The sequence below is a fragment of the Heterocephalus glaber genome, unplaced genomic scaffold (assembly GCF_053883595.1).
Source record: "Heterocephalus glaber isolate CG9 unplaced genomic scaffold, H.glaber_assembly_v1.0 deba00001707, whole genome shotgun sequence".
Lineage (NCBI taxonomy): Eukaryota > Metazoa > Chordata > Mammalia > Rodentia > Bathyergidae > Heterocephalus > Heterocephalus glaber.
Window position 1 is genome coordinate 617,625 of NW_028258427.1, and position 13,723 is coordinate 631,347.

The window sequence follows — 13,723 nt, forward strand, 5'->3', positions numbered from 1 at the left end:
GCAAAGAGTGACGAGAAAAACAAACCGCTAGCTGCAGGAGTAGAGCCCAAAGGAAAGACTGTAACAGACTTTGGGACCAGCCTCTTCCACGCGTTAATCTCACCTTGCCTGAGGGATACCTGCATTTAAGGGCTTTACTCCTGGCTTTTCAGAGCCGCCCCTAAAGGACTCAGTGGACTCTTCCCGGAAAATGGGTTACACGTGTTCAGAAGGTCCCCGGGTCAATGTCCTAGGGAAGAATCAATCCTCTAATATCAGAAAGCATCCCGAGTCCAGGACAGGCCGGGACACAGTGAATAAAAGAAGGCAAGCTGTTTGAGAGGTCAATATTTGGGAATGAGGCAGAAGACTTCATTGTTAAGATTTTTCCACTATCTCTCTCAGCCAAGGAAATGAATATATGTCCCCGAAAAGTAACACAATTACCGTGCAATTGACGAAATTAGTTACATAATAGAAATGTTCTGCAAAAGAGTAAAAATGAAAAACAGCAAGCATTTCAACTCTCCCAGACAAGCTACCTAATCGTCCATTAAAATTAAAAATTAAAAAACCCTGAATTCTGAAAGTAAGCATATTGCCAAGAATGAGGGCAAGAATGGTTGCTGAAATGGAGCACCACCACTCATGGACCCATCCATTTCCTGGTGATGAGCCAGGGACAGTTAAAGACTTCAGACTGAGCTCCCCATGCCCTGAAGTGCCCTCTGCACAAACTGAAACTGCCTCTTTCAGCACTTTAATATTCCTAGAAGGAATATATTACCTGGAGTCATGTGAGACTCTTCACAACTTGTTTGGCCTGACAGATGTTTAGGATATGAGTAAAGCACACTTCTAGGTGAGTGGTGGAGTCAGGTGAGTGTGACCTAATGGACCAAATCTGGTCCTTGGATCTTTCCTCGAAGGCTCCTTCCCTGTTGGGAGCAATGCTACATAATTCTAGGGAAAAATCATTTGAGTAGGCCTAGTTCGCTTGCCTACAGCCCAGCTACAGAGTAACTCCAGTTTGGCCTCGGGTCACAACTGAGACTTCAGTGATCCGGTGATGCTGTGATTCTACAGGACAAGAAATATCCTGGGAGAACAAACATCTGCTCAGTTCCTCATTGTTCTTGGACTGTTAACATCTTGTTTACCCGAGATGTACTGAACTCTCTGCAAGCCTTTTGTTACACCTTGTTTATCCCAATGTGAACTATTGAACTTTCTGCAAGTCATTTGTTACATTTGTTTCTCCCGATGTACTGAATTCTCTGCAAGTCATTTGTTACTAGGTACTGAATAAAAGGTGTGGTAAGCTGGGGGCTTTTGTCTTTGCCGCCCAGAGCAGCACTGATCAGCAAAGCTCAGCTTCTTCTCAGTCTCATTTGTCTACCTTTCCTGTAATTCACCGTGTGCTGCCGTGGCTCGCAGGAGACCAGGACTCACTGCAGAGGTTCTGGTAATGCCCCCTTCCCCTGTTCCCTACATTTCCCTACTCTCTGGCCCCTGACTCATAAAGTAGTTAGCATTTTTTCTTCACATCTATTTGGTATGATATTTCTGCATTGGAAACAGTCAAACCCAGACTGCAATCTCTGAAACAAGGAGACAAACTACACTGTTTCTTCTTAAATTCTGTATGTCAGGTATTTTGTTAGTGTAACTAACTAAATAAGCAAAAACCACATACAGTTCAGTTAGGTGTGTCCTAAATAAACTTCCAAATGCATTGATTCATTCTTCAAAAAATTGTATAAATGTTTTTCTCTGTGACCTCTCTGCACAGATTTATTCTCTTTATGTGTACATATTTCAGTCTGACTCCAGCAACTCTTCACATATCAAAACCACTTGAAGTGGGCATGGTGGTGTACACCTGTAATCCCAGCTCTTGGGAGGCTGAGGCAGGAGGATTGCCACAAGTTTGAAGCCAGTCTGGGCTACATAATGAGTTCAGGGCCAGCCTGAACTACAAAGGGAGACCTTGCCTCAAAAAACCAAAAGAGCAGGGTATTTGGCTCAGTGGTTCTGCCACCTGCCTCGCAAGGGGAAGGTCCCGAGTTCGATCCTCAGTAAACCCACACACGCCAAAAAAACAATACTTGTTTCCTCTACAATTCATTCTGCTCCAGCCAGGCAAAAGTAGGTCAATGCAAATAAGCATCTGGCCATGAATTAATGTTTAAAACAAACGTACCGCTGCAGATACTTGGACTCATGTTGCACAGTATTTTGCAAGCTGATAGAGGCCTCCTTTATTACCTACCAATTTCACTTGTAGGTGCTGACTTAGAAGAACCAATGAAGGATATTTACAGTGAAGTGAAGATATGCATAACATCTGGGAACATTCTGGGACATCACTGAATATGCTGACATTTCCATCTGCAGGTATCCAAAAATTTACATGCTGTCTTTTCTGTCTGGAAATTAATTCTCAATGTTAGTACTTTACATGAATCACAAGTGCACATGCATCAGGTCTCAGTTAAACATGGCCATTTTAGAAGATTTCTTTCACCCCTTGGCACGATCTTTCAACATTACTGAGGGGCAATGGACACTTGGCTTATCTCATCACATTTTATTCCAAGGTGCCATGCTCAATAGAAGAGAATTTCTCAACCTGAGCCATGAGAAGCTGAGGACAGAGAAGAGCATTGTTCTTAGTCATTAGTGCTTCTCAGCATGTATAATATTTCCACGCCAAATGAGAATGAAACTCATGGTGGTGAAAATAAGAGAAAATAAAAATAGACAAAATGCTGTGAGAATGTGAAAGAAGGCAATGTTAAATTCACTAGCTCAATGAAAAAGGTGGCATCTCACCTGGGGTGCTTTGAATGACACAAAAGAGTATCCTAGGCAATGTTAAATTAGCATTGATGGCAGAGAAACTAGTTTGAAGCAAAGGCATGTGGGTATGCTGAGCATGAAGAGAGGACATTCTTATATAGTCTGAGAGTAGACCACAAAGGAGAAGGGAGCCTCTGAGAAATGTCTCCCTCTTGTGCCTATAGAAGCCTAGTGAAATGTTCCAGCACCATTCCAGTTGAAGGCAGACTCTAGAAGGAATAAGGGGCCCTTTTACTTCAATTGCCCTAAGTTTCGGATAGGTTATACTATTGGGCTAATGGATTTTTGGGGAAAAACATAATACACTTCAAATATATTTACTCACATCAGAAAAATCTGTAAAAGGCCTGAGATAGCTGCAAACTGTTGGTCAATTTAAAAATGAGCACCTCTATGTATGCATCCTTTGTTGATAATTCAGGTACAGAGGCCAGACCACATAAGCTCCGTGAGTTCAGATTCAGGTTTCAGGCAGAATCATGGAGACTCCTAACACACCTACTTTTTGTTCATGTAATACAAAATGTAATGACTTCATATTGGTGGAGAATCTATAAACAGTCTTCAAAACCAAGCTACTGTTGGTTCCCTGGGCCGGTCTCTCTCTCTCTCTCTCTCTCTGAAAAGAGACCTGTAACATTAGGTGAAAAAAGAACTTTCCCCTGTCTCAATGGTGACACATCTTAACTTTTCCCACCAACACAGGAGTTTGGTTCTTTGGACACTTAAAATTAAAAAAGAAGGACCTAATATCATCTCATATCTCAGAGTACCATCTGGTCAACTTCATATAAACAACAGTAAGAAAAACTGAGGCTTATTAAAAGGAAATGTGCAGGCACTGATGCCTTCATAAAGCAGTCTCCACCTCCCCCTAGACAGACTTCTGACTGGGCAGATCCTTGTGGTCTTTTCTTGTCTTTCCACCACAATCTCCTTAACTGTGGGCATCAGTATGAATATGGAGACAGCTTTGTGCATTTGGGCAGTGACATTTTTACTGTACATCAGTTTTGACATTGTGAAATATTCTGGATATGAACACATCAATGCAGATGTATACAAGCCAAGTACCATGTCTTTGCTCTGTCCAGTGAAACCATTTTCTTCCTGCATTGTCCATTCTTACTGCCTTTGATACAGTGCTCAAGCATTCATTCTACAATACTTACTGTGCTAGGACCTTAGAGGGCTTTCATGGGTGATAGAGATGAGCCAGATCCTTTGCTTACGTTTTAATATTTTGTTCCAAAGGCAAATGAACATAAACGAAGGCACCTCATAATGCAAGGCCATAATTAAGGTGGGGGTAGATTGTGGACATAAGAAAGTCAAATGGCAAATGATTTCATTTGGGAAATAAATAGAGCCAGAGAGAAAGACCAAGCCACAGAGGAGAGATTCAAGAGCCATGGGACCTCAGCCTGAGAAAGACCAACCAGGGGCAGAAGAGTAGAATTACAAACAAATCCTTCAATAAAGACAGTACTGACAGACATGTTAAGGGTCATAGAGTTGACTACAGTCTTTCTCTCTAAAAGTATGCTCTATATAACTTTATACTTCCTAAAATATTCATTTATAAAGTGTTATTATGTCTACTGAAGTCTTAATAAAGATGCCACAGTAGACAAAACTTACATTGCATTCTATTCATTTCCCATGACAGTGCACTTGAGAGTATTTAAAGCTCTGCAGAGCCACTCACTAGACAAGACCTTTTGACAGTGAGAGAAACACTCTACTCAGTCTACCTTGGGTCTTTCATTCAGCCATTTTATCATTGTTATGAATAATAATTTTGTGTTGTGTAATGAGGACATTTATTTTAATAAACAAAAGTGAAACATAGCAAAAGGTTGGATCTTATCCAGCCCATCAACAATAAAGTACAGAAATTCAAGGATAAGTGTAGACATCCATGTACCAGGGACTTCCTCCTGACTCAAATCATGGATTTCAAATCAGTAACTCGGGCCGAGGATTTAGCTAAGTGGTTCCGCTGCCTGCCTCCCAAGTGCAAGGTTCCAATTTCGATCTCCAGTACAAAAAAGAAAGAAAGAAAGAAAGAAAGAAAAAGAAATGTGATTCAAATCAGTAACTCATTCTGATTCAAAATGCACTCTAAATTTCATATTTTGGGAACTGAGTATCTAATGAACAGAATTGAAATAAGGGACCCCTAATAGGTGATGAGCGCATTTTCTATCCTGAATGGAATGATGTTCACATGAAAGTCGGGGACATATGACTAGAGTGGGCTTCTAATAACTATAGTACTCACTTGTTCTTTCTATCACATACATGGTTACTTGGCATTCAAGAACGTATAATACAAACTGGGCATGGAGGCACATACCTGTAATCCCAGCACTCAAAAGGCTGAGGTAGTAGGATCACCAAGAGTTTAATTCCAGCTTTGGGGGTTTTTGTTCAAAGCCAGCCAAAATTACATAGTGAGACCTTGTCACAAAACAAAACAAAACGTATAATGCAGCACAAAAGTTCTCACTAGATTTTATGCCATATTCTTACAATTTCCAGCCCCAAAATATATTTCACCTCCTTATTTATTACCCTATGTGTGACATTCTGACATAGGAGTGGATATTAGAGTGCAGCACTGCTCTTCTTGATTGGAATAAGAAAGCAGTCATTCCCATTCAAGATGTCTAAGAAAGCAACCGTGTTGGGAGTGGGAATGTGACAGCAGACTGAGGGTTAGTGCACAGAAACCCTTTAGGGAGGGATCATATGTTAAAGAATTAAATCTCCCAGATGGTTCAGACAGCCTACTGCAGTCCAAATACCCTATCTGGAGACACACATGCATTTCAGCCTATCCCAGCTATGAGAACTTGTGATATTATTAAATTTATGTAGTTTTGCGTGCTTCATCAGCAAAAGCAAGGCCAATCAGGTTGCACTTCAAAAGGTCCTTATGATGATTCAGGAATCTGATGTGCAGAGAAGGTCCTGTATGTTGGAAGCACTCACTTTCTGTTGATTACAGGGTATTCAATGCAGTCTTGAAACTTTGACATTGTTGCTAGAGGAATAATTCTGGTCTTTGGCACAAATATTTGAAACCAGGCCATAAACATGTGGAAGGGCCACAGAACTGAACAAGTCCCATAAAATATCATGGATTATCTTGATTTTTGACAGAGGAGGAGATCAGTGAGGACAGATCTGCACTAAAGGGTCAAGCACTTGGTATAAATGGAAAATGATAAGCCCTGGTATATTATTTTCAATAATATAAAAGCCATTAATAGAGTGGGTTTGATAGCAGTCAGGCATAAGAGGTAAATGAAGAGACATGGCCATATTGAAGCCTATGTCCACTTTTGGGAAAGAAATGGGAAGAGGGAAAATGAATTGCATTTGGAAACATACTGCACTGGGCTATGTGAGGTTGAAACTTTCCATCACACTGTGCAGATTCTAATTCTATCCATTTCCTCTGGTGACCTCCTGAACTGTCTCTTAAATGTTCTTTTTCTATCCTGTATGGGGCTGTATTTCCTCGAGGAATGGGAGGGACTCATATCATGCAAAATCATTTCATGAAAATGGAAAGATTGTTTACTGTGTCATTTACCTTTTAAAATTTGCTTTGTTGAGTCTCTTATTTAAAGGTTGTCAACTTTGTGTTTTCTTCATAAATAACTTGTGACTGTTTCAGTTCATGAGATCAATAGTTGCATTATTTTTCTAAAATCTAAATGCAACACTTTGCTTAATTTTCTACCTTCCAAAAACTTCTGAGTTTGAATTATATATCAATGTATAAATAGTTGTGGGAAACAATAAGCCATATGGAATCCACAACATCGCTCAACACATAGTATAATCTCATATAATGTTTCCTGAAGTATAAATGTCTGAGTTCCCACAAAATTCACATATTGAAACATACTTTCTAATGTGATAATATGAGGAGGTTAGAGCTTTGCAAGATATTGAAATCATGCAGTCAGAAGTCTCAATAATAACAAATGTATGCACTTGTAAAATTGACCAAAATCACCTTGTCCATCCCTCCTGCCGTATGAGAACTCACCTGGAAGTCACCATCTTTAAAATATGTCTCAGTACAGATGTAAGTTGCAAATGCATTGATCACGGACTTCCTAGTCTTCACAACTGTTCTCATGCTTGCAGTTCTCCTTCCTGTGTCTGGGGTCTGGGAACACAGATGTCCACGACCGTATGTGACTGTATATCACATTTGCCCACTTGTAAAACTAATATGCTGCATGTGGAAACATTATAATTCTCCTCTGTGTGATGAGAAAAAAGCCACAGTATTGAATATTGTTCACTGCAACATGAAAAACTTGAAAGGCACTCTAAAGAACCTGGGAAAAGGGAAAGTAATATTCTGACAATTATTTTTAAAAGCCATAAAATATTTTTCAAAAGATTGTACCTGCACCGATCCTCTGACAAGTAGAAACCTTCCCAGGTATAATGGCGCATGATACCCTGGCAGATCTGCCACCTTTGCCTTCCCTGCACTGTATCATGAGAAGCTGACCACATTACTTAGAATGCCACAACCTCTGGATTCTGGTTGTTTTACCTGATGAAATGTACCAGCAGCATTGCTAAAGACAAGAGGGGAGAAAAGATAGGATACTTATTCTCAGTCAAGCACCCTGGTTTTCTCAATGTATGGCCATCTCTGTGTCCTCTGTTGGTTACTTTGCAAAGCTCAGGGTCTCACAGTCCTGAGAACTCCTGGCTGTTGCCTCATCAGATCTACTGAAGCTTTCCCCAGATGCGTGTTACTGGCCTTGTCATTAGTCACGTGACACATGGGTTTCTAGAATATTATAGGTAATTCTGTGAATACACTTTAATCCATCTCTAAGTACATTTTTGAGTGCATTGCCCAGTTCCTATATGGAACTTGTAGAAGTCTGAAGAGTGCTTATAATTTAAAGTAGAAGCTATAATGTGTGTAAAGATGGAGATGTGAGCAAAAGTGGAGAATTGGGGATTATATCAGCTGGGTTCACATGAAACAATCATAATAAATACAATTTACAGAAAAAGGCCAGGCAGGGTCTTAGAACTCTCAGGATGATAGAAGAACATATCATGGGCTGAGTGGATCAAAGAAGATTTCTTTCTCCCTCTTTTGGGGCCTCAGAAGACATAAATGTTGGCTAATTTGCTTTCTGGAGACTATCTTCCTGACTTCAAATGAATTCTTTCCCACTCTGTCTTCATAGGGTGGAGAGAGAAAACTCTAACTCTCTCTTCACTTCCAAGGAGATTCTAATCCTGAAAGAGTACCCACCTTTGTGATCTTGCAGAACAAGTTTACATCCTAAAGGATCCAGTTCCAAATATTGTTGTGGTGTGGGTTAAAGCTTCAAAACATTATCTGAGGATGTCCATTCATTTCAAGAGAGGCTTATAATTATATTTTGAACACAAATAAGAATATTTATTAATGCAAAAATCTGAACATAAGGTAATTTTGACCATTTTCTTTCTTTCTTACAGCATGATTCTAGATGTGAAATAGCATCATAATCAATACTTCCCTCTATTCCATTTTGGCTCAAGGGGGTAGGCAGGCCACACATGGGTGTAGAAAATATTAAACTGCTCTTTCTCAGTACATGAGGGTTGAACTTTCTCTAGTGCTTAAGAATAATTTCCAAAGGAGTAAAAGGTTTTGACATTGAGTATCACATCTGAAACAAGAGGGAAAAATTGGGATTCCTTTTATTTTATTAAATTGCCCAGGCTGGGCTCTGTTATAAAGAATCCACTTGTCAACAAAAAACAGGCTCTTTGTTGTGAGAAAAAGAAAAGTTTATTCCGGTTAACAGGAACTAGAAATCAAGAGATTTTAGCAGCTAGCTGGGAAGAGCCAAGTTTATCACATCTGTCTGTGGATGGGCTGATGATGGGAGATAGTGACAGCGAGCCGGGAGAGATTTCATCCCTGAGAGAATGGGCTAACACCAGGAGAGAGAGCAATATCGGTGATTAACTGGGAAAGGAATTAGGCTTATATAGGTATTGAAGGGGCTCAGGAAAACGGGGTGGAATATTTATGATTTCGATGCCCAAGGACGGTCTGTTCAGGGGTGTATACAATTACTGGACTTTTCAGTGCCAGGAGGTTGCAAATCACATTTTTTACTCCATTTGCCTTACTTACTGGGAAGTTGCTGGTATTCACTAAAAGCAACCTGTTTATTTTTCCTGTTGATTTAGAACAGGCCTGACAGGCTCAAACTTGTAAACTGGAAATCCTTTTGCCTCAGATGCCCAGAGATTACAGGAGTGCACCACCATGTATAGCTTTCACACATTGTATTAAGAAAAAAAAGAGGCCAGGGATTTAGCTCAGTGGTTCCACCACCTGCCTCACAAGCACAAGGACCCAAGTTTGATACCGGTACCAAAAAATAAATAAATAAAAATTTTAAAAAAGAAAGCATGAAAACCAAGGAATATAACTATTAAATACAGATATATTCTACAGTTATTCAGCAGCAATATTCTACAAAACAGTCAAGAGTGAATAAAAGCCACCTGCTTTACTCAGAGTCACAGGAAAAATCCACATTCAGACATTTAAACATGTTTCCAATGTAGAGGGTGAGATTGACTACTGAAATAATGTGCCACAGTGAATAAGATCCTGGGATGAGGCAGGGCCAGATAAAAATATTAACTTTTGCCGCTGGACATAGCCTGCGATTCCCTTTTCCCAGTTTGGAAATGAAACTTCTTCCACCCTAATATTTACTAGAGGAGCATGCTTACCTGGAGTCACTTTACTGTTCTCACTGAAAGTGTCAAATTCATCCCTCCTTTCTCCCAAACTATGTAAAGGAGTCTCTCTCTGAGCCTAACCTTTGCAGATTTTTATATATACAAATTATATATTGACTCCATCAAATGTAAGTATGCCCGAATCAAAATTGTGTGCAGAAAATCCCAAGGAAATAGGATTACAACCTCAGAAAGGAGAGAAGCACCCAATGGCTGTGGCTTCTGCCTTCCACATGGCTTCTGCATATGAGTCTCTAGCCTTCCACCACTCTGCAGCTTTTTGCTGTTCACATTCATTCTATTGGTGTTTTCTCCAGCTGGAGGCCTCCTACAAGGAAGACTGCTGGCCAGGAAACACCAGGGGAAACTCATTGCTCTTTCTTTGCAGACTCAAGATTGGCCTCATCTTGAAAGTGTGATTCATCTACATCACAATAACATTTATAAATTAGGACAAGAATTAAATCCAAATCTTTGAACATAACTTTGTGAGACTCCTTGATTCACATTATGTTAACTGATAAAGTAGAAAAGGGAAATGCTAAGACATTTTATTTGGATTTAAAAATGGACAAGTAAAAACACTGGTGAAAATAAAAAGTCTACAAATACTTATATGTAATCAAACTGGTTTGGGAAAAAACTTATTAAACATGAACTCTCTCCCCTGTTCCCTCAGCCCCAGTACTTCTCTCAAGGTCCCAGGTCGGTGCTTGTCTCCCGATTCTATCTGTCTGGGGATGTTTGTGTTCTCTTTGCCATTTGAAACTGTCTCTCTACATCACCTCCACTACCACTGACCCAGCCAGTACTTTCTAGGCCAAATCCTAAATATCCTAAAAATGTATTTTTCAGCAGGTTTATTTCTTCAGAAGTTCAATCACACCCCATGTGAAACCAAAGTATTGCCTTGGGGCAAAGATAGAAAGTTTTCAATATTCTGTGATTTAGACATGAGAGTGGAAGGGCGGTTGTTCTTGGGCAATGTACATGTTGTTCATCATTTGGCAATTTGGTCGGTCATATGTCTCTTCCAGACTGAAGGACCCTAGTTAGCAAGACAGACTCCATATTGCTGTTTGACCCACCTGCCTGCCATTTAGATGAACTCAGAAGGAGGAAGCTTAAAAACCTCCTCCCCTTAGAAAGTCTCTTTAGAAATAACAATTAATCAACTATTGTTTTACAAATATTCTAACAGCAGGACGTTCTGCTTCTGTATCTTTTGCTTGCTTTACTACTTCTATCCCATAGGGGGCCTAGAAACTGTTGGCCTCAAAGTAGTATAAAATATGTTCATCTTCCCCCAGTTGGGGCTCAAGTCTGATGCTCGGCTCGGTCCTGCCCAGTAATAAACTCCTGTGTGGATTTAATATCAGTCTCTGGTTCGTTCTCTCTCACTGGGTGTAACACAGACAACTTCTGTCTTTTTTTTTTTTTTTCTGTTGTGACAAGCCTGATGGGAGTTGTGTACCTCTCATTTATAATAAAAAAATAGAGTAGTGCTCCTTTATCTGAGGGGGATATGATTCTATGTCACCAATGTATGCTTCCAACAGAGGATAGTAATAAATGACACATACACTCACACACATACATATATATAGCATATATACCTATGAAAAATTTAATATAAATTATGCACAAGTAGAGATTTCACAATACAGAATTGGTTACAAATAGTGTAATTGGTGCCATGTAAATCTGCTGTCTTTTCCTGAATGTTGCCCCTGTTACTGTATTCATCTTTCTTGTCATGATGTGACATCACACAATAGCTATGTAATGAGATAAATTGGGATAAATAATGGATCGTAGTGGCATGAGATTTAATCACGCCACTGAAGCTGGCATATGATTTGAACCTTGCCAATTTTGATTTCTGGAATTTTTAATATTATTAGACCTTGCTAAATTGGCAGAAATAACATATGGATAAAGAGGGGCTATGATCATCTTAGCTGCTGCCACACCCCAACTACTTGGACATACAGGGGCAAAGCTTGCACCCCAAAACTCAGGCAGCCCTGCACCAAAATTTTTGGTAGGTGAATCTGATGCTTCAGTTTTCATGCATTGAACTCATATGCTTGTGTGCATCATGTGCTTGTGTTGCATACTTGTGACTCTCCATTTCTGGGTCACAATGTGGCTTCACAGCCATCATTTGAGATTCTGTTTCTTGGAATTATAGTCTGTGGATTTACTTTACAAACATGGGAACGATCCTGAAATCCTTATACACTTGCATATTTAGTTCAATGGGTTTTTGTTGTTGTTGTTGTTGTTGTTACCAGGGATCGATCTCAGGACCTTGTCCTTGCTGGGCAGGCAGGGGAACCACTGAGCTAAATCTCCAGCCCCTACACTTGCATATTTAGGATGCTGCTGTTTATAGATGATTGAGTTTACTATTAGAGGTATTCTGTTTAACTTTTATAAGAAAAAATAAAAGATCAGAAATTGGAAAATAAGATAAATATTTTACAAATGGAAACAGGATGAAGAAATGGATGGAAAAGGGAGAAATGGGGATGAAAGGAGAAGTAAAAAAGTGTTCAGATGTGCTGCATACATCCGCCACTTTCTGACAACAAATGTAAACATTATACACTGTAAACATGTATTAATAAACATTTTAACTTATTAAAATTATTTTGTTTTGGGATTGTTAATAATGTCATCATCATGACTTGATGGAGGCATGCCATAAAACCTGGTAAACCACACTTCTGGGTGTCTGTGTATGTCCCTCTAGAGAAAATAATTGATATGTGGGCTATTGATCTCAGTGAGAAACAAATGCATTGAGAAAAATTGGTGTCATCCAAGGGGACTGGGCATTGGTGGAACAAAAAAAGTGGAAAAGAAGCTTCTGGACACTTGAATTTTCTTAAACAGGTATAATATTCGATGCTGTCATCATTCAAGAACATCAGACTCCAGTGTTCAGCCTTTGGACACAGACATTTGTTAGTAGTTTCTTATGGGGCTTCAAAGCCTTCCCCCTCAGGCTGTGGTTGCATTATTGGTTCTTCTTGTTCTTAAGCTGCTAGCTTCATTTCAGTCAGGCAGTGCTTCCCCAAGGTTTAAGTGCTTAGCCACCCCTTGTAGGAGTATTCAACCTCTATGTTTCCTTATACAAGGAAATCTAAAAGTTCCTTTATAACATGAGAAAAGTTGAAAAAAACCCTTTTATATACAGGTATATACATATGTTCCACTGCAGTACACTAACACAGCATTGAACCCAGGAGAGAATGTAATGAAGTTGGTGTTATGTGCATCACAACCTCAACAAAGTTGAATTGATTACAGATATTTCTTGAGATACAAAGTGGACATATTTGATCAGCTGAAAAATTTGAAATAAAATATATTGAATAGAGATACTGAATCTACTGGACATTATAGTTATGCCCTTGGCACATTAGCATGCTTATATTTGCCTGTTCTCAGGAAAAATAATCTAACACAGAGCCCACCTCATAATAAAATACCACATATAATTTCTTAAATACCGTACACTGAAGAGTACTTCTTTACCCCTGATATTTGGTTGCTGACAGAGCAGGGTTCACTGCTGCTGCCCAACAGAAAAAGTGAGTATTGCTGCTGTAAACAGGAACATGCATGTACCACTGAAATATAATGTCTTTAACTCTTTCTGGACGATATCCACAAGAGAAAGCACTACATTGAATGGAGTTACTATTTTTCATTTTTTGAATACCTTGTGCACTGACTTCTGTAGTGGTTGAACTAGTTTACATTCCCACCAATGATGTTGAATAGTTCCTTTTTCCCCTTCAGCCTCATGGACATTTTTTTGAGTTCTTGGTGATATGTGTGTTTTCTGGTACAAGATGCTGTTGCAATTTGCATTTTTCTATTGGGTAAAAATGCTGAACACTTTTTCAGGTATTTAGTGGCCATTTCTACTTATTCTGAGAAGTGTGTATTCATTTCACTTGCACGGTTTTTCAAAACATTAGTTCTCTGGGGAGTAGCTGGAAAACACTTTTCCTGTTCTATAGGTTATTTCTTTATTATTTCCTTCCATGTCTCTGCAGAA